The sequence below is a fragment of the Aquarana catesbeiana genome, linkage group LG01, assembly GCF_042186555.1.
Source record: "Aquarana catesbeiana isolate 2022-GZ linkage group LG01, ASM4218655v1, whole genome shotgun sequence".
Classification (NCBI taxonomy): domain Eukaryota; kingdom Metazoa; phylum Chordata; class Amphibia; order Anura; family Ranidae; genus Aquarana; species Aquarana catesbeiana.
The window spans coordinates 541868926-541893280 of NC_133324.1; the positions used below are offsets into that span (position 1 = coordinate 541868926).

The 24355-nt window shown below is 43.9% G+C and overlaps 1 protein-coding gene across 13 annotated transcripts in view; it reads right to left on the bottom strand.

Moving 5' to 3' along the window:
- The window catches only part of ADGRL3 (adhesion G protein-coupled receptor L3), a 1522275-nt gene that overhangs the window by 1080064 nt on the left and 417856 nt on the right, over positions 1 to 24355 (bottom strand). The window lies entirely within an intron of this gene.

A 24355-nucleotide genomic window follows, 5' to 3' on the forward strand; every position in this document is an offset into this window, starting at 1 on the left:
AGTGTCCCCACCAAGTCTCTGTCTCCATCTCCAGAGGCTTTAAGGACCCGAGATGCAAGGGAGACCTCCCCACTACTTCGGTCTCACATCAGGTACGTGGTCTTCGTGCCAGAAACTAATTTTTATCAAATTTTGGAAGTGCAGTGAATACACATGAAATGTAAGTTGGTGTACAAATTATCAAGCGCAAGAATATGTATAAATTAGAGAGCTATTTTTTGGAGCTCATAAACTTAATATTATGAAGTATTATTATTCACCTTTGGATCAGTGAAACAATATGTCTGACTGTTATAGCATTTATATCCAATGGGATATCACTAGGAGGTATAAAATGGAGATATGTAGCAGGGACAAAGCTCCCTGGGGTGAGCATACTTATGGTCACAGATACTAGTCCAGTGAGGTAGTGACAAACAGTGCTGTGTTTATTTGTGCTATTTACAAGTCTATTTACAGGTGTTGTACAGTCTTCAACAAAGTAACAGGGCAAAAATGTCAAAACCAAAATGCTAGCCATGTCCTGGAACAAACTACACAAACCCAAATCCTGACTACAAGGCTGAGCAAGCCTAGTGCTTGTCAGTCTCCAAAGATGCACTTTTACAGCTTATATCAATATTGCAGCTCTCTCTGACATGGCTTGCCTGTTTCCCAGGTTTGAGAGCATTGACTGCAGCTTCCAGGTAAGTGTAAATTGCCCCTGGAGAGAGGAACAAAACCCGACCTGGACTAAGGATCAAAGATCTCTAAATGTCTATGAGAGGAGCCTGGGAGATGTGTAAACCTCAAACAGGACCTTTCTATGCTCCCTCGGAGACACTCTGCTACAGAGGCTATACTGTATGTATACTGTAGATGCAGGTTCCAGGGTGTACAATACTTTAATAGTGAAGTTTTATGTCTTAATATTAATGAATACTGATCTTATTCATTGGAGATCATTTTGGAGACATTTTCTTGATCATGTAATACACTAGTTGGCACCTTTAACCAGTTCCAGACCAGCCGCCGCAGTTATACTGTTGCAGGTTGGCCCTGCTGCATGAATCACGTATCTGTACGTTCCGTGTGCAGCCAGTGGGCGCTCCCCCCCGCTGGCCGCGACGATCGGATTCAATCAATCCCCAGGCCCAGGCCAATGATTTCTGGCCTGGACCTGGTGATCGCTCCTGACGAATAATATCCTTCCCCTGTCTGTAACTGTAAACACTGACAGGGGAAGTGATGTCATCTCTCCTCGTGTCGGTCTTTTCTGTTTCAGACCGAGAGGAAAGAGCATCTAAACGTGAGTTGCACAACACTACACTGACACCAGGTCACGTAGGCAGACAATTCACCCCCAATCACCCCCCCAGTTAAGCCCTTCACCACCTGTCACTGTGTCACCCAGTACAGCAATCAGATTTTTTTTTTTGATTGCTGTACTAGTGTCATTAGTGACAAAAATCAGTGTTAGGGTAATTAGTCTTAGACCCAGATAGGTCTAGGGATCCCCCCCCCCTATAAAGGCTTAACCCCTTGATTACCCCTGTCACCTGTGATCACAGTATAAGTGTCACGGGTGATGCAGTTTAGCTAGTTTTTTTTTTATAGCATCAGGGCACACACCGTATTTTACCCAATAAAGGTTTAACCCCCTGATCACCCGGTGGGTAATCAAAGTTAGGTTTTAGTGTCAGATAGGGTCCCCATCGCCCCAGGCAGCGTCAGATTAGTGCCAGTACTGCTAACACCCACGCACGCACCATACGCCTCCCTTAGCAGTATAGTGTCTGAATGGATCAATATCTGATCTGATCAGATCTATACTAGCGTCCCCAGCAGTTTAGGGTTCCCAAAAACGCAGTGTTAGCGGGATCAGCCCAGATACCTGCTAGCACCTGCGTTTAGCCCCTCCGCCCAGCCCAGCCCACCCAAGTACAGTATCAATCGATCACTGTCACTTACAAAACACAAAACACATAACTGCAGCGTTTGCAGAGTCAGGCCTGATCCCTGCGAACGCTAACAGTTTTTTTGGTAGCATTTGAATCAGTTGCTAACAGTCAGGACCTTTTTTTTTTACCTGTGAGTCTCACTACTGTACCAGTAAATTTAGAAACCAAAATGTCAAATCGAAGGTACAGTAGTGAAGAGGCCTACACGTTTCTGAGCATGACAGATAGTGAAGAGGAAGTCACTCATCTGTCAGATTCAGGCTCAGAATACAATCCTGTAGACGACAGCGGCAACCTGACAGATAGCTCTGACGACGGAGTTGTGGTCCCTGCCAAGGTCAGGCGTACCAGACCCCGATCTTCTTCTGCTGTCGTTGAGGTGCAAGAACCGCAGGGCTCTCGTATGGAGCAGAGAGCCAGTACTAGCGCCGCTATTCCTTCTGATGAACTGGCAAGCACCAGCGGCCTAGTACATCCTAGTTGTACATCCAGCACTGCAGTAACACTTGGTGACGTGGCGAGTCCCATAAGTGCAGTTCAAGCTGGCAAGCACGAGTGTGCCACCAAGAAGAAGACAAACACAGGCCCATCGAGCCCATAGTGCCCTTCCTGCTGCATTCGCCAATCCTAATTTGGAACCCACCACTTCTGCAGCACCCATACTTCCCCCATTCACTGGCCAACCCGCAATTCAGGTGGAAACAGTTAATTTATTGTCACTTGATTTTTATTCGCTGTTTTTCACCGAAGATCTCTATAGATCTATTGTGGACAAAAGCAATTTGTATGCTGGTCAATTCATCGCTACTAATCCCCAGCTGACCCTTGCCAGAGATTGGAGACAAATTACGGTCTCCAAATTTAAGACCTTCCTGGGCCTATCCCTTCTCAAGGGCGTAACTAAAAAGAGTGAGTTGCGCTCATATTGGTCCACTGACCCAATTCACCATACGCCTGTGTTCTCTGCCTCTATGACAAGGACATGATAAGAGCAGATCTTGCAGTTCATGCATTTCAATGATAATGAACTCTGTCATCCTCGGGGTGACCCTGGATTTGATCGGCCCTACAAAATTCGGCCCCTCGTAAACCACTTCAACCAACGTTTTGCTGCCTTGTTTACTCCCGATCAAGTTGTCTGAGTCCCCGATTAAGTTTTCTGGCTGCTTGTCTATCAAACAGTATCTTCCCAGCAAGCGTGCCAGATACGGGGTCAAGATGTATAAGCTCTGTGACAAGCTACAGGTTATACATGTAGTTTTATTGTTTATGAGGGAAAAGATAGTCACGTAGAGCCGGAGAACTGCCCAGATAACATAGGGAGCGCTGGTAAGATAGCGTGGGACTTGGTGTCACCCTTATTCGGAAAGGGGTACCACTTGTACGTGGACAATCATTACACGAGCGTGCCACTTTTTAGTCACCTTTTTGATTGTGGAATTGGCGCATGTGGCACCGTGCGATCTAATCGCACGGGCTTCCCCCAACAGCTTGTAGAATCCCGACTTAGACGGGGGGAGAGAGCCTGCTTGAAGTGTAATAATTTGTTAGCAGCAAAGTGGAGGGATTCACGGAATGTTTTTCGTTCTGTCCTCGCAGACACGACAGTCCAAATTCCTACGGCGACTGGTGTTGTGGAGAAACCCCTCTGTGTCCACGAATACAACCTTAACATGGGAGGGGTGGACCTCAAAGACCAGTTGTTGGCGCCGTACCTAATTGCCTGTAAGGCCAGACGCTGGTACAAAAAAGTGTCTGTTTATTAATTTCAATTGGCTTTGCTGAACGCTTTTGTGCTATACAAAGCTTCAGGACAGACTGGATCCTTCCTGAAATTCCAGGAGGAGATCGTCGGAGCCCTTCTGTTTCCAGACGGTGCTCTTGCCCAACTTCCCAACGCAAATGCAGTGAGCCGGCTGCATGAGAGGCATTTTCCTTTTGTCCTCCCTGGTACCCCTATCCAAAGAACGCCCCAAAGAAGATGTTGTGTCTACAGCAAACGCGGATTTAGGAGTGACACCCTCTTTTATTGTTCCTCCTGTCCTGACCAACCTGGTCTCCGCATCGGTGAATGTTTCAAACACTACCACACACTAGTATTATGCTGCGTACACACGACCGGACTTTTTGGCAGACTAGGTCCGACAGTCTTCCCGACGGATTTCCGACAGACTTTCCGAATGAACGGACTTGCACACACACGACCCTACTCAGCATTCAGCAAAATGTGTTTTTCATATTGCAGCGAGTGCGAGATGTACAGTACCCTGTCGCCGAGAACCAGCGCGGTCCCATTTTCGCGGGCAGGTGCTGTAGCTGCCCCTGTGTCATATTTTGGTCCGTCGGACCAGCATACAGACGAACGGATTTCCCGATGGCTCCGGTGGAGTTCCGGCGAGAAGATTTGAAACATGTTTCCAATCTAAAGTCCGTCCGATTTTCAGCGGAAAAGGTCCGTCGGAAGTCCAATGAAGCCCACACACGGTCGGATTGTCCGACGGATTCGTTCCGGTGGACAAGTTCGGTCCAAAAGTCTGCCCGTGTGTACAGGGCATTAGCGTAGGGTACAGCACCACACAGTCATAGGCACACTAACACAGGGTCTTGGGGTCTCGAAAGATGTGATGGCCATCACATTTTGAGAGACCCTAATCTGCAACGTTCAGTTTGAAGTTTTTTTTACAGTTTTTATAAAAGTGAAAAAAAAAACACACAAAAACACAAAAAAAAAAATAAAAAAGCCAAAAATTGTTGTGTTTATATTTCTCTTCTCTCTCTCTCTCTCTCTCTCTCTCTCTCGTTCTCTCTCTTACAGTGGGGGAGGAAAATATTCAGACCCCCTTACATTTTTTCACTCTTTGGTATATTGCAGCCATTTGCTAAAATCATTTTTCATTTTTTTTCCTCATTAATGTACACACAGCACCCCATATTGACAGAAAAACACTGAATTGTTGACATTTTTGCAGATATATTAAAAAAGAAAAACTGAAACATCACGATCCTAAGTATTCAGACCCTTTGCTCAGTATTTAGTAGAAGCACCCTTTTGAACTAATACAGCCATGAGTCTTTTTGGGAAAGATGCAACAAGTTTTTCACACCTGGATTTGGGGATTCTCTGCCATTCCTCTCCAGTTCTGTCAGGTTGGATGGTAAATGTTGGTGGACAGCCATTTTAGGTCTCTCCAGAGATGTTCAATTGGGTTTAAGTCAGGGCTCTGGCTGGGCCATTCAAGAACATTCACGGAGTTGTTGTGAAGCCACTCCTTCGTTATTTTAGCTGTGTGCTTAGGGTCATTGTCTTGTTGGAAGGTAAACCTTCGTCCAGTCTGAGGTCCTGAGCACTCTAGAGAAGGTTTTCATCCAGGATATCCCTGTACTTGGCCGCATTCATCTTTCCCTCGATTGCAACCAGTCGTCCTGTCCCTGCAGCTGAAAAACATCCCCACAGCATGATACTGCTACCATCATGCTTCACTATTGGGACTGTATTGGACAGGTGATGAGCAGTGCCTGGTTTTCTCCATACATACCGCTTAGAATTAAAGCCAAAAAGTTCTATCTTGGTCTCATCAGACCAAAGAATCTTGTTTCTCACCATCTTGGAGTCCTTCATGTGTTTTTTAGCAAACTCCATGCAGGCTTTCATGTGTCTTGCACTGAGGAGAGGCTTCCGTCGGGTCACTCTGCCATAAAGCCCCGACTGGTGGAGGGCTGCAGTGATGGTTGACTTTCTACAACTTTCTCCCATCTCCCGACTGCATCTCTAGAGCTCAGCCACAGTGATCTTTGGGTTCTTCTTTATCTCTCTCACCAAGGCTCTTCTCCCCCAATAGCTCAGTTTGGTCGGACAAATAGCTCTAGGAAGGGTTCTGGTCGTCCCAAATGTCTTCCATTTAAGGATTATGGAGGCCACTGTGCTCTTAGGAACTTAAGTGCAGCAGAATTTTTTTTGGAAACTTGACCAGATCTGCGCCTTGCCACAATTCTGTCTCTGAGCTCTTCAGGCAGTTCCTTTGACCTCATGATTCTCATTTGCTCTGACATGCACTGTGAGCTTTAAGGTCTTATATAGACAGGTGTGTGGCTTTCCTAATCAAGTCCAGTCAGTATAATCAAATACAGCTGGACTCAAATGAAGGCATAGACCTATCTCAAGGATGATCAGAAGAAATGGACAGCACCTGAGTTAAATATATGAATGTCACAGCAAAGGATCTGAATACTTAGGACCATGTGATATTTCAGTTCTTCTTTTTTAATAAATCTGCAAAAATGTCAACAATTCTGTGTTTTTCTGTCAATATGGGGTGCTGTGTGTACATTAATGAGGAAAAAAAAAATGAACTTAAATGATTTTAGCAAACCGCTGCAATATAACAAAGAGTTAAAAATTTAAGGGGGTCTGAATACTTCCTGTCCCCACTGTATGTTCGCTCCCTACTGTCCGCTCTACTGTTCACTCACTATTGTTCTATATCTATCTCTCTCTGTTTTATTTTTACTATGTTTTACTGTATTTGCTTTGCAAGTATGGTATGTTATACTGTAATGTTTGTTTTATTGTTAACCATCATTTGCTTAGCAGGTATACCATTCAGCTGCAGCACCGGTTTATATATCTTGACAGCAACAGCGTTTGTACACACGGTCGGATTTCCCGACGGAAAAAGTGCGATCGGATTGTTTTGTTGGAAATTCCGATCGTGTGTGGGCTCCATCTGACTTTTTCCATCGGAATTTCCGACACACAAAGTTTGAGTCAGACTATAAAATTTTCCGACAACAAAATCCGATCGGTTAAATTCCGATCGTGTGTACACAAATCCGATGCACAAAGTGCCACGCATGCTCAGAATAAATTAAGAGACGAAAGCTATTGGCTACTGCCCCGTTTATAGTCCCAACGTACGTGTTTTACATCACCGTGTTCAGAACGATCGGATTTTCCGACAACTTTGTGCGACTGTGTATGCAAGACAAGTTTGAGCCAACATCCGTCTGAAAAAATCCATGGATTTTGTTGTCGGAATGTCCGATCAATGTCCGATCATGTGTACAGGGCATTACTGTAATGCCCCGTACACACGGTCGGACTTTGTTCGGACATTCCGACAACAAAATCCTAGGATTTTTTCCGACGGATGTTGGCTCAAACTTGTCTTGCATACACACGGTCACACAAAGTTGTCAGAAAATCCGATCGTTCTAAACGCGGTGACGTAAAACACGTACGTCGGGACTATAAACGGGGCAGTGGCCAATAGCTTTCATCTCTTTATTTATTCTGAGCATGCGTGGCACTTTGTCCGTCGGATTTGTGTACACACGATCGGAATTTCCGACAACGGATTTTGTTGTCGGAAAATTTTATCTCCTGCTCTCCAACTTTGTGTGTCGGAAAATCCGATGGAAAATGTCCGATGGAGCCCACACACGGTCGGAATTTCCGACAACACGCTCCGATCGGACATTTTCCATCGGAAAATCCGACCGTGTGTACGGGGCATTATACTGTAATGTTACTTTGTTTTATTGTTAACCATCATTTGCTTAGCAGGTATGCCATTCAGCTGCAGCACGGGTTTATTTATCTTGACAGCAACAGCGTTTGCTCCCACGATACATAAAGCCGTGACTCCAGCGCTGTCGGAGGTGATTTCACCACCAGAGTTAAAAAAAAAAGAGCATATATGCCGAAGCATGGGGGCAGCAGGGGTGGCTCTCAAAAAGTCTCACACATGTGGTATCCCCGTACTCAGCAGAAGCAGCAGAATGTATTTTGGGGTGTAATTTCACATATGCCCATGGCATGTTTGAGCAATAGATAATTTAGTTACAACTTTGTGCAAAAAAAAAAAAAATAATTTTCCCGCAACTTATGGCAAAATATAAAATATTCCATGGACTCAACATGCCTCTCATCAAATAGCTTGGGGTGTCTACTTTCCAAAATGTGGTCATTGGGGGGGGGGGGTTGTACTGCCCTGCCATTTTAGCACCTCAAGAAATGAGATAGGCAGTCAGAAACTAAAAGCTGCGTACATTCCAGAAAATGTACCCTAGTTTGTAGACGCTATAACTTTTGCGCAAACCAATAAATATACGCTTATTGACATTATTTTTTACCAAAGACATGTGGCTGAATACATTTTGGCCTAAATGTTTGACTAAAATTGAGTTTATTCATTTTTTTTATAACAAAAAGTAGAAATTATCATTTTTTTTTTCAAAATTTTCGCTCTTTTTCTATTTATATGGCAAAAAATAAAAATCACAGAGGCAATCAAATACCATCAAAAGAAAGCTCTATTTGTGGGAAAAAAAAGGACACAAATTTCAATGGAGTACAACATTGCATGACCGCGCAATTACCAGTTAAAGCAGCGCAGTGCCAAATTGTAAAAGTCCTCTGGTCATTGAGCTGCCAAAACCTCCGGGGCTGAAGTGGTTAATGTCCCCATGTCTTGGTCATTTCTTTTTCAATTCCTTCTCAGAAAATGTCTGCATGTGTTATTAGCTTCTTAGAGCATATATACACGAGTATAGTATGCATCCCATTAAACAAAGTAAAAGGTATCTCAGTAATATAAAAACCCCTATTGCATACCTCCTCTAATTTGATTTATGTCTGTACAAACTTGGGAAAAGGCAGCAAGCCAATTACATGAAGGAAGGTATATGGGGGTGTTCTATATAGAAATCAGAATACAAAATGCTTCTAGTATGCCATATTTCAAAGAAGTGAAATGATATTCTTTGTCAGTTTTAGAAAATAGCTGGCTGCAGTGGGAAGGTTTTTTTTTTAACAACTGTGAGTTGTCTGAGCTTTACTTTAAGATTTCTTCGCACTACACAGTTATTTCCCAACAAAAGGCTTAAAGTGTTAATATATCAAAAAGGAAAGAATACTATATTTGCAGTTTACCAATTTTAGGTTGTGTTGGCTGTATTAGTTTTATTTTTTTGTCTTTTTTCCTTTATTTTCACCTGCTGATCCTGCCTTTAAGTTGGGTATTTTTCAACCTCCTTTAAAGGGGTTGTAAAGGTAATTTTTTTTTTTTTTTTAAATAACAAACATGTTATACTTACCTTCACTGTGCAGCTCGTTCTGCACAGAGTGGCCCCGAACCTGCTCTTCTGGGGTCCCTCGGCGGCTGTCTCAGCTCCTCCCCCAATAACTAACCACCTTAATGCGAGCTCTCTCGCATGGTGGTTAGTTATTGCGGGCACGCTCCCGTGATACAGCCGGCGGCTATAGCCGCTCGCTGTATCACTCGGCCCCGCCCCCGGTGCGCTGCGTCATTGGCTGTGATTGACAGCAGCGCAAGCCAATGGCTGCGCTGCTTTCAATCCATCCATTATAGCCAAACAGCGACCAGGCTGATCGGCTGAATGGAGGTCGGGAGCGAGCGGCCGAGTTTCGAGGTATCAGGTAAGTAAAACGGGGGGGCTGGGGGCGGCGGTATTTTCAAACGTTTTTTCACCTTAATGCATAGAATGCATTAAAGGTGAAAAAATGTATACCTTTACAACCCCTTTAACAGACCTAGCTTTCTAGCAAAAGTAGCAGTTGGAGTGTTGAGACAAATCATTTAACACTAGCTGGTTCACACCAGGTGTGTTGAACTGTGTTGATCTGCATTGATCAACACAGGTTCAACATAAGGACTTAGAGAAAACAATAGTTTTCTATGCGCCCTGTTCATACCATACAACTGAATTGATGAGCGCAGAAAAAAAATGCAGCATGTCTGCATTTTTATGCAATGCTGAAAAATGAGTAACAACACATGGCAGCCCATGCATTATATGCACCATAACGTGTGCCCGCTGGCATGAATATGCCATAAAAACAATAGATGAGTACAAGACAGATTTTCATAGCTATGGATAATGCATTTGGTCCTTGCAGGGTTTCGATGAATAAGCCCTTTAGCGTTCACATTGCACAGGTGCACTATAATCTGTACAATATTTTATTTAGTAATAGGTAGACATGCTGTTGAAGGCATGTGTACATGAACAAAAAGGTCTAGAAACTCTTTTTTAGGCTACTTGCAAATTATTTTTAACACCACGGATGGTACACAAAATTCAGAAGAAAAACTATCATTCAGCTCTCAAGTCAGGGTATTTTGTGCTAATATCTGCCAGAGATAGAGTCACGTGTGTATTAAAGCTAGCCATACACCAGTAGAATTTTGTTCAAAAATACCATATTCATTCTCTAAATATTTGTTCAATTTCTAATGTCAATGGGGTCAAATCGACATTTGTTTTCGACCACAGGGAGAAGAAAATTTGAAGGAGCAAGAAGGAACATATTTCTCAAATGAATGAAATTCTAACCGTGAATGTAGTTTTTGCTCAGGAAATATAGTACATATTGTAATGTAACCTGTCTATTATGTCTGAGAATAAATTCAGATAGCAGGTCTGGATGTAGGACTGTTGAACAAAATTAGTTGATTCAATGATGGCAACAAAGAATGCTCCGATGAAGGATTTTCTGAATTTTCTGAACAGTCAAACAGAAGTCTACTGCTGTATGGCAAGCTTAAATTTAATTCCAAGATCAGTTATAGCAGTCTGAAAAGAATTTCATGAAGGTCACACAAAATATCAAAAGTCTTTGCAAGTGTATAACTGTTTTTTTTTTTATTATTATTTAGACTTTTTAAAGATGTTAACAATTTGAGGATCATTTAAAAAAAATAATTAGTTTACTTGCTCTTTACTTGTTTACCTAATATGCTATAATTTTGTGAGATTTTCCAAGAAGTGCACAATGCATGAGCATGAGAAAGTTCATAGTTTTTACAACCCCAATTCCAAAAAAGTTGGGACACTGTTTAAAATCTACATAAAAACAAAATGCAATGATTGGCAAATCTCATAAACCCATACTTAATTCATAAAAGAAAATAGAAAACATCAAATGTTTAACCACCACAATACCCCCATACAGTGGGTATAGAAAAGAACCACCCCCCCTTCAAATAATCACATTTTGTTGCCTGAAATGAAGACAGACACAGTTTTTGTTTTATCCAAGTGTATTTATAGCAACACAATGCAAATATTTTAAAGGGGGCTGATTCTGTTCAATACCCAATGTGTGTGTGTGTGTGTGTGTATATATATATATATACATATATACATACACACATATATATATATATATATATATATATATATATATATATTTATGGTCGGAGCCCTCCGTCCTGATAGATATGAAACACATAAACACGTCACAAGACTAACAACATAAATAGACCTGAAGTGTGCCCTGGCCTGCTGTATGGTAAACCCAGATCTGCTGGGCGGTATGCCAGAGAAGGGCGCATACCTTAAGAAAGTAATGGATATTTCTGTAGAGAAATTGTTTGAAGAGAAGTGCCTTGAGAAGGGGAATGGGTGGGTGGGTACCGCGCACTGGAACTGACACAGACCATTGTGGATGGTCTGGCTATATACCCTCCGGGCTCCTCCCATAATTTCAGGCCGGTAAACCGGCCTTCCTATTTATGGTCGGAGCCCTCCGTCCTGATAGATATGAAACACATAAACACGTCACAAGACTAACAACATAAATAGACCTGAAGTGTGCCCTGGCCTGCTGTATGGTAAACCCAGATCTGCTGGGCGGTATGCCAGAGAAGGGCGCAAAAAGACTTGGTTTAGGGAGGTAATGTTTTATTTAAGTTTATGGTCTTCTTACAGAGCGAGCTTGCAAAAGGCTCGTGACATTTCTACTTGTGGATTGGGAATATAGCGAGCAAAGCAGGTGGATTTCCACCTTCCCATTTTCCTGATCACGTGGTCCGGGACTCCGTTTCGTGAGGCTGCTGATGCTGCTCCAATACGGAAAGAATGTCCAGAATAACGGTTGGGGTCAAGGCCTAAGTTGCGCAGAAGGATCCTGACGTGAGTAGTGAACTGGTTGGTACTAAGCGGGCTGATCGGGAACGGCAGCAATGGGCTGTCCTGCGAGGGATCAAGTAAATGGGCTAATAGACTATCTAGGATGGCTACGGGGTACCAGGCGTTGTGCGTTCTGAAGAGCTTGATGTCAACCCCTGGACCGGACTGTTGTGTTTTGGATACCTCGAGGTGTATCGTGAAGTGGCTGTGGTGACGCGTGAGGTGGCGTCTGCGTAAGGCCCTATGACTGGTGCTGCTGACTGTGAATTCGCTGGGTCGTAGAAAGCCATAAAATGCCAGGTAGATGGCAGCTTGGATGACCAAGCTGGGCAAAAACCGAAAGGTGAGCGTGAGAGTATGGTGGACATGTCTCGAAACATGGCACTGGTGACTGGTAAGCGTTTACCGCTAACTTGGGGTTTCTGCTTGTGGATGCCTCGGAGGATGGCCTTGACCGCATGGGTAGCGAACAAAGATGGTTTGTTAGGATCTAGAAAAGAGGTGAAATGCTGGATGCCAGCTAGGTAGAGTCTAATAGTGTTGTAGGATAACCTCAGCTGAGTGTGGCAGTATGAAATGAAGGCCAGGATATGATGGAGATCTCCTGGTATAGCCCCGGGGTTAGCCTCTAGAAACCTGTGATAGCTTTTCCAGGCAGCATGGTAGCCTTTCAGGGTATTGTGAGATAGTGACTGGTTAATCAGACTAGTGGCGTCATGAAGATGTCGCTTCAATCCAGGGTTAGCTGTGACCAATGTGGGATAGCAGACATGGTCGGGTCGGCTCCAGGTTCCTGCGAAAAGAAGGTTGTGTAGTTAAAGCGAGATAGCGCGTCGGCCGAAGTGTTGCATTTACCGGGGATATGAACGCAGAGGACATTAAATTGGTGCTGTAGTGAGAGTTGCACCAGCCTGCGTAGGAAGGACATGATGGCCAAGGACTTGGAGCGACCTTTGTTTATAATAGAGGCTGTGGCTAGATTATCTGTGGAAAATGTCACTGTTTGTCCTACCCAGTTGTTGCCCCAGACGTGGGCTGCTGCAACAATGGGGTAAATCTCGAACATCGAGGAGGATTGACTGAACCCGGGGATCGAGAGTATTTCTGGCGGCCATGGTGCTGCGAACCAGTGGTGGCCAAAAATAGCTGCAAAACCTGTGGAGGCTGCGGCGTCCGTGATTATTTGGGGTGAAGTGGGAGACGCTGATGGGATAAACATCGAAATGCCGTTCCAGTTTGTTAGAAAATCGTCCCACCTGGCTAGGTCAGCTACGGCTGCCTTGTCTAGTTTAAATATTAGGTCGGGGTCTTGTACCTGGGAAAGGAACACCAGGAGACGTGAGACGAAGGATCGCCCTTGAGGGATGATCCTTATGGCAAAGTTCAGCATGCCAAGGAGGGATTGCAGTTGCTTTTTTGTGCAGCCTTGCGTATTAGTAAATGTGTGGATGACTGTCCTGATGCGGGTCAATTTGTCGGGAGGCAGACTAGCTTGCATGGTGTGAGTGTTGAGTATGATACCCAAGAAGGTGACGATCTGTGCCGGGCCTTCTACCTTCTTATCCGCTAAAGGTACGTTAAGATTATGAAAGATTGTTCTGAGGCTGTTTAGATCAACTGGGGGCTCGTTGGGTTTCTCTATGAGTAGGAAGTCGTCTAAGTAGTGGATCACTTTCTGACAGGACGCATGTTGTGAGAGAATCCAGGAAAGAGACTGAGCGAAAGTGTCGAATAGCCACGGGCTGCTTTTGGAGCCGAACGTTAACTTGGTGGCGAAATAGTATAGACCTTTCCATTTGATTCCGTGCCACCGCCATAGGCACGGATCAATTGGCAACAATTTGAATGCGTCCGAGATGTCTGCTTTAGACAACCAGGCGCCTGCTCCTGCGAGAATGATGGATTGAATAGCTGAGTCTACCGTTAAATATTTAAGTGTAAACTCTTCTGAAGGTATTAGGGAATTTAAACTGGGTATATGGGAACAATGAGGCGCGGACAAATCATAAACTAAACAAAGTTTATTTGAAAACTTGCCCTTCACAAGGCCGATAGGGCTGACTCTCCATACAGAAAAAGTTGATTGTGTAAAGGGGCCAATTATGTATCCCCGGTCTAGTTCTGTTTGCAGCAGGGTGGTGATGGTTTCCTCGTCGGTAGCGGCTGACAGCAGGTTTTTGCATTCGTGAGTTGTGTTTGGGAGTGTGATAAGTCCGGTTTGAAAGCCTGTCATGAATCCCCGGATGAGAAAGGCTGCCAGTGAAGGTGTTGGGTGTGAGGCGAGGTAAAACGCGAGCCATCCGACGTGCACTCGGCTTAGTCATTCGGGTTTAGGCTGTTTCATAGCGCAAGCGTACCTGGGGTGAGCTTTGTGGCATGTGAGACAGACATGAAGTAGTTTGCAGTGGGGGAAGTTACAACCCCCAAAGTTGAAGTTATTGCATATGGTTGCTCCCCCTAGTGCCTGGATGGGTCGTCCTAATCTGTCTGCCTGAGCCGGCTGAATAAATGCCGTTGAGCGACGAGTGACGCTGGGAAAGAAGGGAGGGTTGGGGGGGCGTCTGCCACCTGACTCGGAGCACCAGTTGGCCGTATGGGTGGACGATTGGCAGTTGGTACAGAGTGGGGAACGTAGGCCAGCGAAATGGCGACAGAACAGCTCTGTATCGATGGTACTCCAGTTGGTTTTTACTTGAAACTGGGAAAGTCTAGCTGCTGCTTTTGCTGAAAATGACCTGTGATAGTCATAAAAGGAGCATCCCCCATATTTATAACCTAGATCTACTATTGCGTGTAGGTATAGGTCCAGCTCCTCTCTCCTGTTGGGGTTGACCGTGCATAGCACGTCTCTGAACATGCCAAATGCTAGTACGAACTCCGCAATATTGAGTTTGCGGGTAAGCCTATGGTCTTTGGCCTTTAGGACGACGGAAACGTCTCCCCACGCATAGGACTTGTTTTCGGCTGGGTCGTGTACTGCGATGAGGAGGGATGCCAAGTTAATGTCCTTCCCATCCATGATGTCCTTCCTGATGCCTGCTGGGACGAGATGTGCGGGGAGGACGTAGGTATAGATGTCGGGCGTACCTGTAAGGAGAGGCATGGGGGTGGCGGTGGTTACTGTAGATGGTGAGGGTGCAGCTTGATGTACCTCCAGGGTTCCCACTCTTGTCTGGACATCAGTGACTGCTGCCGATAGTGTGGTCACCAAGGAGTGCAGCTGAGTGATTGCTGATGAGATTGACTGTAGTGATGCCTGGGTGCCCGATTGGGCTGCCGCTGGCGGAGGAAATAGCAAGCTGAAAAGCTCAGCTTTCCTAGCAGTCGCAGGGAAAGGTATTCCCCTGCGCCGTAGTTCAGCTGTAAGCTTGGGGATGGTCCAAGCTCTGAGAGACTGTAAGTCGTCGTTTGCTGAGTCTGCCCCAGGTGACGACGGGGTGGAGGCGAGGTCCTCGCTGCTGGCCTGCGACATGGTGTCCGCTGCCTTGAAGTCCTAGTAGTGGAGTTTTAGTTTTTTGAGGTCGAGACTTGGGTCGACCGGGAAGCTGAGGAAGATACTGTCCACACCTGTTGCAGGATGGATCAACTGAAGAACTCTACTGACCTGAAAGGGGGAAGGGTTGGAGAAATCGATGAGTAGCCGTGTTGCTACGAAAGATGAATGGCTGTATGAAGCCAATTCGTAAATGTTTGCGGTGATTTACAAAGTAAAAGAGTTTTTTTTTTTTTTTTTTTTTTTTGGAATGTGCGGTGGGGTTTTTTGCTGTGCCGGGGGTCTTGGATCACTGAGCCGGTATGCGACTGGGCTGGGATTGGTTTGAATGAAAGAAGCACGGTGTTGGTGAGTGCTTGTATGCTGAAGATCCGAATCGCAGAGCCGCTGTTTGCGACTGGACTCGAATCGGTGGGATGAAAGAAGCACACTGCTGGTGAGTGCTTGTGTATGCTAAAGATTTGAAGCATTGAGTCGCTTTTGCGACTGGACTCAGATCGGTCGGATGAAAGAAGCACACTGCTGGTGAGTGTTTGTATGCTGAAGATCCGAATCGCAGAGCCGCTGTTTGCGACTGGACTCGGATCGGTGGGATGAAAGAAGCACACTGTTGGTGAGTGCTTGTATGCTGAAGATCCGAATCGCAGAGCCGCTGTTTGCGACTGGACTTGGATCGGTGGGATGAAAGAAGCACACTTGTTGGTGAGTGCTTGTGTATGCTAAAGTTTTGAAGCATTGAGTCGCTTTTGCGACTGGACTCAGATCGGTCGGATGAAAGAAGCACACTGCTGGTGAGTGCTTGTATGCTGAAGATCCGAATCGCAGAGCCGCTGTTTGCGACTGGACTCGGATCGGTGGGATGAAAGAAGCACGCTGTTGGTGAGTGCTTGTATGCTGAAGATCCGAATCGCAGAGCCGCTGTTTGCGACTGGACTCGAATCGGTGGGATGAAAGAAGCACACTGCTGGTGAGTGCTTGTGTATGCTAAAGATTTGAAGCATTGAGTCGCTTTTGCGACTGGACTCAGATCGGTCGGATGAAAGAAGCACACTGCTGGTGAGTGCTTGTGTATGCTAAAGATTTGAAGCATTGAGTCGCTTTTGCGACTGGACTCAGATCGGTCGGATGAAAGAAGCACACTGCTGGTGAGTGTTTGTATGCTGAAGATCCGAATCGCAGAGCCGCTGTTTGCGACTGGACTCGGATCGGTGGGATGAAAGAAGCACACTGTTGGTGAGTGCTTGTATGCTGAAGATCCGAATCGCAGAGCCGCTGTTTGCGACTGGACTTGGATCGGTGGGATGAAAGAAGCACACTTGTTGGTGAGTGCTTGTGTATGCTAAAGTTTTGAAGCATTGAGTCGCTTTTGCGACTGGACTCAGATCGGTCGGATGAAAGAAGCACACTGCTGGTGAGTGCTTGTATGCTGAAGATCCAAATCGCAGAGCCGCTGTTTGCGACTGGACTCGGATCGGTGGGATGAAAGAAGCACACTGTTGGTGAGTGCTTGTATGCTGAAGATCTGAATCGCAGAGCCGCTGTTTTGCGACTGGACTCGGATCGGTGGGATGAAAGAAGCACACTGTTGGTGAGTGCTTGTGTATGCTGAGGATCCGAATCATTGAGCCGGTGTTGCGACTGGACTTGAATCGGTTGGTGATGTTTGTATTGCCAAGGATCCGAATCTTTAAGCCGGTGCTGCGACTGGACTCGGATCGGTTGGTGGAGTTCGTTTTGCAGAGGATCCGAATCTTTGCGCTAATTATGCGACTAGATTCAGATTGGTTGTGGACGTAAGGGGCTCGAATGAGGAACGGAGAAAGGCAGTAAGTACGGATGTGTGCGAATAACCGAGTAAGACCTACGAAGTTGTAGGTGGTTTACGAAGGGGAACATAAAGTAACGGTTCGGTAGCAGGAAAGCACTACCTGCGACAGTGAGTGTGGGAAAATTGATAAAAACCTACGACCAATCTCGAAGGACATGCAGTGAGTTGGCAGAGTCGGCCTCTGCAATGCATCTGATATGAATCAGTTTGTAAAACATATTAAATGAATCCGATATAAATCGGTAGTAAGGAGTATCTGATACAAATTGGTTGTAGAGTGTATGCCATCCCTTACTGTGAAACTGAACACCTATCAACCACCCATCCCCCCAGGCTAATCAAGTGCAGAGAAGGCACCAGGTGGGCTCAACCACACCTCAATCAGCCACAGAAACCTATACAAACGATATATGCTGATCTCCTAATGAATGAGATGGCAACCCCATCGAGCATGAATTTTTTGACCAGTGAAGCCTATTGCGAGTGATATTGAGAACGACCGACAGTGACTGGAGGCTTGGGTCTACGAATGAATCGTATATTTGTCAGAAGGAACTTTACGAATGTACTATGCCTGTGCCGAATGATGTCGGGATATGAGCGACAACATGCAGCAGGTTTTTTCACAAAAGGGGTGCAGGATAAGAAGCATAATAAACCGCAAGATTTTGCACATGACACGAAAGTTTGGATACTACCTGCGACCGTGAGTGGGAACCGCCGACGAAGACCACGAATGAAAAGCCGGAGTGCACCTGCGACTGAATGCACAGACTGCCGAACATGAGGTGAGCTGGGAAGAGTCAGCCCTGTGATGTGAGCTACCGCGCACTGGAACTGACACAGACCATTGTGGATGGTCTGGCTATATACCCTCCGGGCTCCTCCCATAATTTCAGGCCGGTAAACCAGCCTTCCTATATATATATATATATATATATACACATACATACATATATATATATATATATATATATATATATATATATATACATACATACAGTGGGGACGGAAAGTATTCAGACCTCCTTAAATTTCTCACTCTTAGTTAAATGATTTTAGCAAATGGCTGCAATATAAGTTCATTTTTTTTCCTCATTAATGTACACACAGCACCCCATATTGACAGAAAAACTCAGAATTGTTGACATTTTTGCATATTTATTAAAAAAGAAAAACTGAAATATCACATGGTCCTTAGTATTCAGACACTTTGCTATGACGCTCATATATTTAACTCAGGTGCTGTCCATTTCTTCTGATCATCCTTGAGATGGTTCTACACTTTCATTGGAGTCCAGCTGTGTTTGATTATACTGATTGGACTTGATTAGGAAAGCCACACACCTGTCTATATAAGACCTTACAGCTCACAGTGCATGTCAGAGCAAATGAGAATCATGAGGTCAAAGGAACTGCCTGAAGAGCTCAGAGACAGAATTGTGGCAAGGCACAGATCTGGCCAAGGTTACAACAAAATTTCTGCTGCACTTAGGGTTCCTAAGAGCACAGTGGCCTCCATAATCCTTAAATGGAAGACGTTTGGGATGACCAGAACTCTTCCTAGAGCTGGCCGTCCGGCCAAACTGAGCTATTGGGGGAGAAGAGCCTTGGTGAGAGAGGTAAAGAAGAACCCAAAGATCACTGTGGCTGAGCTCCAGAGATGCAGTCGGGAGATGGGAGAAAGTTGTAGAATGTCAACCATCACTGCAGCCCTCCACCAGTCGTGGCTTTATGGCAGAGTGGCCCGACGGAAGCCTCTCCTCAGTGCAAGACACATGAAAGCCCGCATGGAGTTTGCTAAAAAACACCTGAAGGACTCCAAGATGGTGAGAAATAAGATTCTCTGGTCTGATGAGACCAAGACAGAACTTTTTGGCCTTAATTCTAAGTGGTATGTGTGGAGAAAACCAGGCACTGCTCATCACCTGTCCAATACAGTCCCAACAGTGAAGCATGGTGGTGGCATCATCATGCTGTGGGGGTGTTTTTCAGCTGCAGGGATAGGACGACTGGTTGCAATCGAGGGAAAGATTGAAAGAGGGTCCAGAGTGCTCAGGACCTCAGACTGGGCCGAAAGTTTACCTTCCAACAAGACAATGACCCTAAGCACACAGCTAAAATAACGAAGGAGTGGCTTCACAACAACTCCGTGACTGTTCTTGAATGGCCCAGCCAGAGCCCTGACTTAAACCCAATTGTGCATCTCTGGAAAGACCTAAAAATGGCTGTCCACCAACATTTACCATCCAACCTGACAGAACTGGAGAGGATCTACAAGGAGGAATGGCAGAGAATCCCCAAATCCAGGTGTGAAAAACTTGTTGCATCTTTCCCAAAAAGACTCATGGCTGTATTAGATCAAAAGGGTGCTTCTACTAAATACTGAACAAAGGGTCTGAATACTTAGGACTATGTAATATTTCAGTTTTTTTTTTTTAATAAATCTGCAAAAATGTCAACAATTCTGTGTTTTTCTGTCAATATGGGGTGCTGTGTGTACATTAATGAGGAAAAAATGAACTTAAATGATTTTAGCAAATGGCTGCAATATAACAAAGAGTGAAAAATTTAAGGGGGTCTGAATACTTTCCGTCCCCACTGTATTATATATATAGTGCATCTCACAAACGTGAGTACACCCCTCACATTTTTGTAATATCTTTTCATGTGACAACACTGAAAACATTACACTTTGCTACAAAGTAAAGTAGTGAGTGTACGGCTTGTATAACAGTGTAAATTAGCTTATCCTCAAAATAACTCAACACAGCCATTAATGTCTAAACCACTGGCAACAAAAGTGAGTACGCCCCTAAGTGAAAATGTCCAAATTGGGCCCAATTAGCCACCCCCCCCCCCCAGTGTCATGTGACTCGTTAGTGTTACAAGGTCTCAGGTGTGAATGGGGAGCAGGTGTGTTAAATCTGGTGTTATCGCTTTCACTCTCTCATACTGGTCACTGGAAGTTTTCTGAAGGCAAGCAGACTAAGGACATGGATTACTGGAACCATGTCCTGTGGTCTGATGAGACCAAGATAAACTCATTTGGTTCAGATGGTATCAGGCGTGTGTGGCAGCAACCAGGTGAGGAGTACAAAGATAAGTATGTCTTGCCTACAGTCAAACATGGTGTTGGGAGTGTCATGGTCTGGGGCTGCATGAGTGCTGCTGGCACCGGGGAGCTACAGTTCATTGAGGGAACCATGAATGGCAACATGTACTGTGACATACTGAAGCAGAGCATGATCCCCTCCCTTCAGAGACTGGGCCGTAGGGCAGTATTCCAACATAATAACTATCCCAAACACACCTCCAAGACGACCACTGCCTTGCTAAAGAAGCTGAGGGTGTCATGTTACAACCAAAAATGGAAATGTATTTTATTGGGATTTTATGTGATAGACCAACACAAAGTGGCACATAATTGTGAAGTGGAAGGAAAATGATACAGGGTTTTCAAATTTTTTTTACAAATAAATATGTGAAAAGTGTGGCGTGCATTTGTATTCAACCCCCCTGAATCAATACTTTGTAGAACCACATTTTTCTGCAATTACAGCTACAGGTCTTTTTGGGTATGTCACATACCCATGTCTTGTCATACCAGCTTTGCACATCTAGAGAATGAAATTTTTGCCACTTCTTCTTTGCAAAATAGTTCAAGCTCTGTCAGATTGGACGGAGAGCGTCTGTGAGCAGAAATTTTCAAGTCTTGCCACAGATTCTCAGTTGGATCTAGATCTGGACTTTGACTGGGCCATTGTAACACATGAATATGTTATGATCTAAACCATTCTATTGTAGCTCTGGCTGTATGTTTAGGGTCGTTGTAAACCTCCACCCCAGTCTCAAGTCTTTTGCAGACTCTAACAAGTTTTCTTCTAAGATTGCCCTGTATTTGGCTTTATCCATCTTCCCATCAACTCTGGCCAGCTTCCCTGTCCCTAGTGTTTTGCTTTTAGGCCAAAAAGTTACATTTTGGTCTCATCTAAACAGAGCACCTTCTTCCACATGTTTGCTGTGTCCCCCACATGGCTTCTCGTAAACTGAAAACAGGACTTCTTATGGCTTTCTTTCAACAATGGCTTTCTTCTTGCCACTCTTCCATAAAGGCCAGATTTGTGGAGTGCACGACTAATACTTGTCCTGTGGACAGATTTTCCCACCTGAACTGTGGATCTCTGCAGCTCCTCCAGTTACCATGGGCCTCTTGATTGCTTCTCTGATTAATGCTCTCCTTGCTCGACCTGTCAATTTAGGTGGATGGCCATGTCTTGGTAGGTTTGCAGTTATGCCATACTCATTCCACTTTCGGATGATGGATTGAACAATGCTCTGTTAGATGTTCAAAGCTTGGGATATTTTTTTTATAACCTAACCCTGCTTTAACCTTCTCCACAACTGTATCCCTGACCTGTCTGGTGTGTTCCTTGGCCTTCATGATGCTGTTTGTTCACTAAGGTTCTCTAACAAACCTAACAAACCTCTAAAGGCTTCACAGAACAGTAGTATTTATACTGCGATTAAATTACATACCAGTAGTAGACTCTATTTACTAGTTAGGTGACTTCCGAAGGCAATTGGTTCCACTAGATTTTAGTTATGGGTATCAGAGTAAAGGGGGCTAAATACAAATGTAAGCCACACTTTTCAGATATTTATTTTAAAAAATTTGAAAACCATTTTTCATTTTCGTTTCACTTCACAATTTTGTGCCACTTCGTGTTCGTCTATCACGTAAAATCACAATAAATTAAATTTACGTTTTTGGTTGTAACATGACAAAATGTGGAAAATTTCAAGGGATATGAATACTTTTTAAAGGCACTGTATATGGCCTAGTATTGAGGTGGTTATACTGGGATCATGGATGCAGCTATAACCATGATCCCGGTACCATTTTCTTCAGCCGGTGATTCTCTTTCATATAAGTGATTCAAGTGGTTAATCAGTGCTGGATCCCTTTTACAGGCCACAGAAGGGGTCCTCCCCCACTGCCTTTACAGGATTCTCCCTTCCCATTAGGGAGCCTTGTAATGATGCGATCAGTTTAGTCACACTCACTGAGAAGCGTGACAGGAATGGAAGTTCCCGCCCATCTTCTGTGACATCAGAAACTGGAAGCGATGAGGATTTTGTTATTTCCAGTTTATTTGTTTAACAAGCCATTTTCAGCATCTAATCAAACCGTTCTGGGTTTGATCAGATGCTTTGGAGGCCAAGGGAGAGATCTTATAATATCTAAATAATCTAAATAATAAAATAAAATAAATGTTGCCGCCGCAAAACCCCCCTCACGTGCAAATGTAAATGCACACGTAGGTCCTGCACACAAAGCATCATCTATGGATAATTTAATGTGCTCTAGTTAATTTTAAATGTGTGATATGTTTGGTATCTATTTACTCAGCGTACCATCACCTTTTATATTTTACCCCTAAAATGGTATTATATTGTGTTTGTGCTCATTTAATTCATTATAGTGTAGTTTTTTCCCAAAAATTTGCATTTGAAAAACGCACCGCAAATACCATGTTACATAAAAAAATTGCACCGCTCACCAATTTATTTTGTAGGGCTGCTGCTTAAAAAAAAATACAGTGTATATATATATATATATATATATATATATATATATATACACACACACACACACACACACACACACACACACACACACACATACACTATATATATATGTATACAGTGTATATATTTTTATATATATACACATATACAGAGAGAAATGTCAGAATTGGCCTGGGGGTCAAGTGGTAAACTGAGAAAATGTAACATTTTAAGAAAAAAATATAAAAAAGGTACTTTTGAAAATGATGGTGGCAACACCTCTCTAAAAAGTTGGCACAGGGCCCTGTTTACCATGGTGTAGTATCCCCTCTTATAAACATCTGGGAACTGAGGTGACCAGTTGCTGGAATTTTGGGAGAGGAATGTTGTCAAATTCTTGCTGAATACAGGATTCTAAGTGCTCAACAGTCCTGGGTCTTTTTTGTTGTATTTTTTTGTTTCAAGATGCGCCAAATATTTTCAAAAGGTGAAAGGTCTGGACTGCAGGCAGGCCAGTTAAGCACCATACTCTTCTACTAGGAAGCCATGCTGTTGTCATAGATGCAGTATGTGGTTTAGCATCATCCTGCTGAAATATGCAAGGCCTTCCCTAAAAAGGTAATCATCTGGATATGAGCATATACTGCTCTAAAACCTCAATATCTTTCAGAATTGATGATGCATTTTCAAATGTGCAAGCTGCCCATTCCATATGCACCACAAAACACGTTCCCAAATTGAAAATAAGCTTTGGCCCAGAGAAGATGGTGACGTTTCTGGATCATGTTCAGATATGGCTTCTTCTTTGCATGATAGAGCTTTAATTTGCATATTTGGATTGCACAGCAAATTTTGTTCACAGACAGTGATTTTTGGAAGTATTTCTGTGCCAATGTACTGATGTCCAATTAATGTAATATGTCCTTCCAGCTCTTCCTTGTTAGTACCACTTACTTTGCCAGCTTTTTGGTGCCTTGTCCCAACTTTTTTGAGATGTGTTACTGCCATCAACTTGAAAATTACCTTATTTTTTTCTTAAAATGGTACAATTTTCTCACTTTAAACATTTGATACAAACATTTGAAACATTTGGTTTTCTATTTTCTATCGTGAAAAATATAGGTTTATGAGACTTGCAAATCATTGCATTCTGTTTCTGTAGATTATACACAGCATCTTAACTTTTTTGGAATTGGGGTTATAGTAGGGCACATTCATCCATCATACATTTTCTGAGGTACACTGGGAAAAGGTCCTGTATGCTGATTCTGGTACACTGTCCTGCAACTTCCTGTTTAAGTCAATTAAATAAACCATTCAAAATGTACGTAGAACAGTTTTGATAAGTTGCAGGTGTTTAGGTATCACTTGCTAAAATACACTTTGGTATGAAACAGCCATTTAGGGGTTATTCAGTCAGGTACTGGATGCAAAGAAGAAATCTAGTGAAACTGTTATTTGTGCAGCATTTCTTCTGTGATCTGAATGCTCTCCTGGTGGAAAGGAACTCATCTGTGAAAACAATGCAGGGCACACAGGGTAATAGAGACATGAATGTGGATGTGTATTCTGAACCTTTCAGCTCAGTTC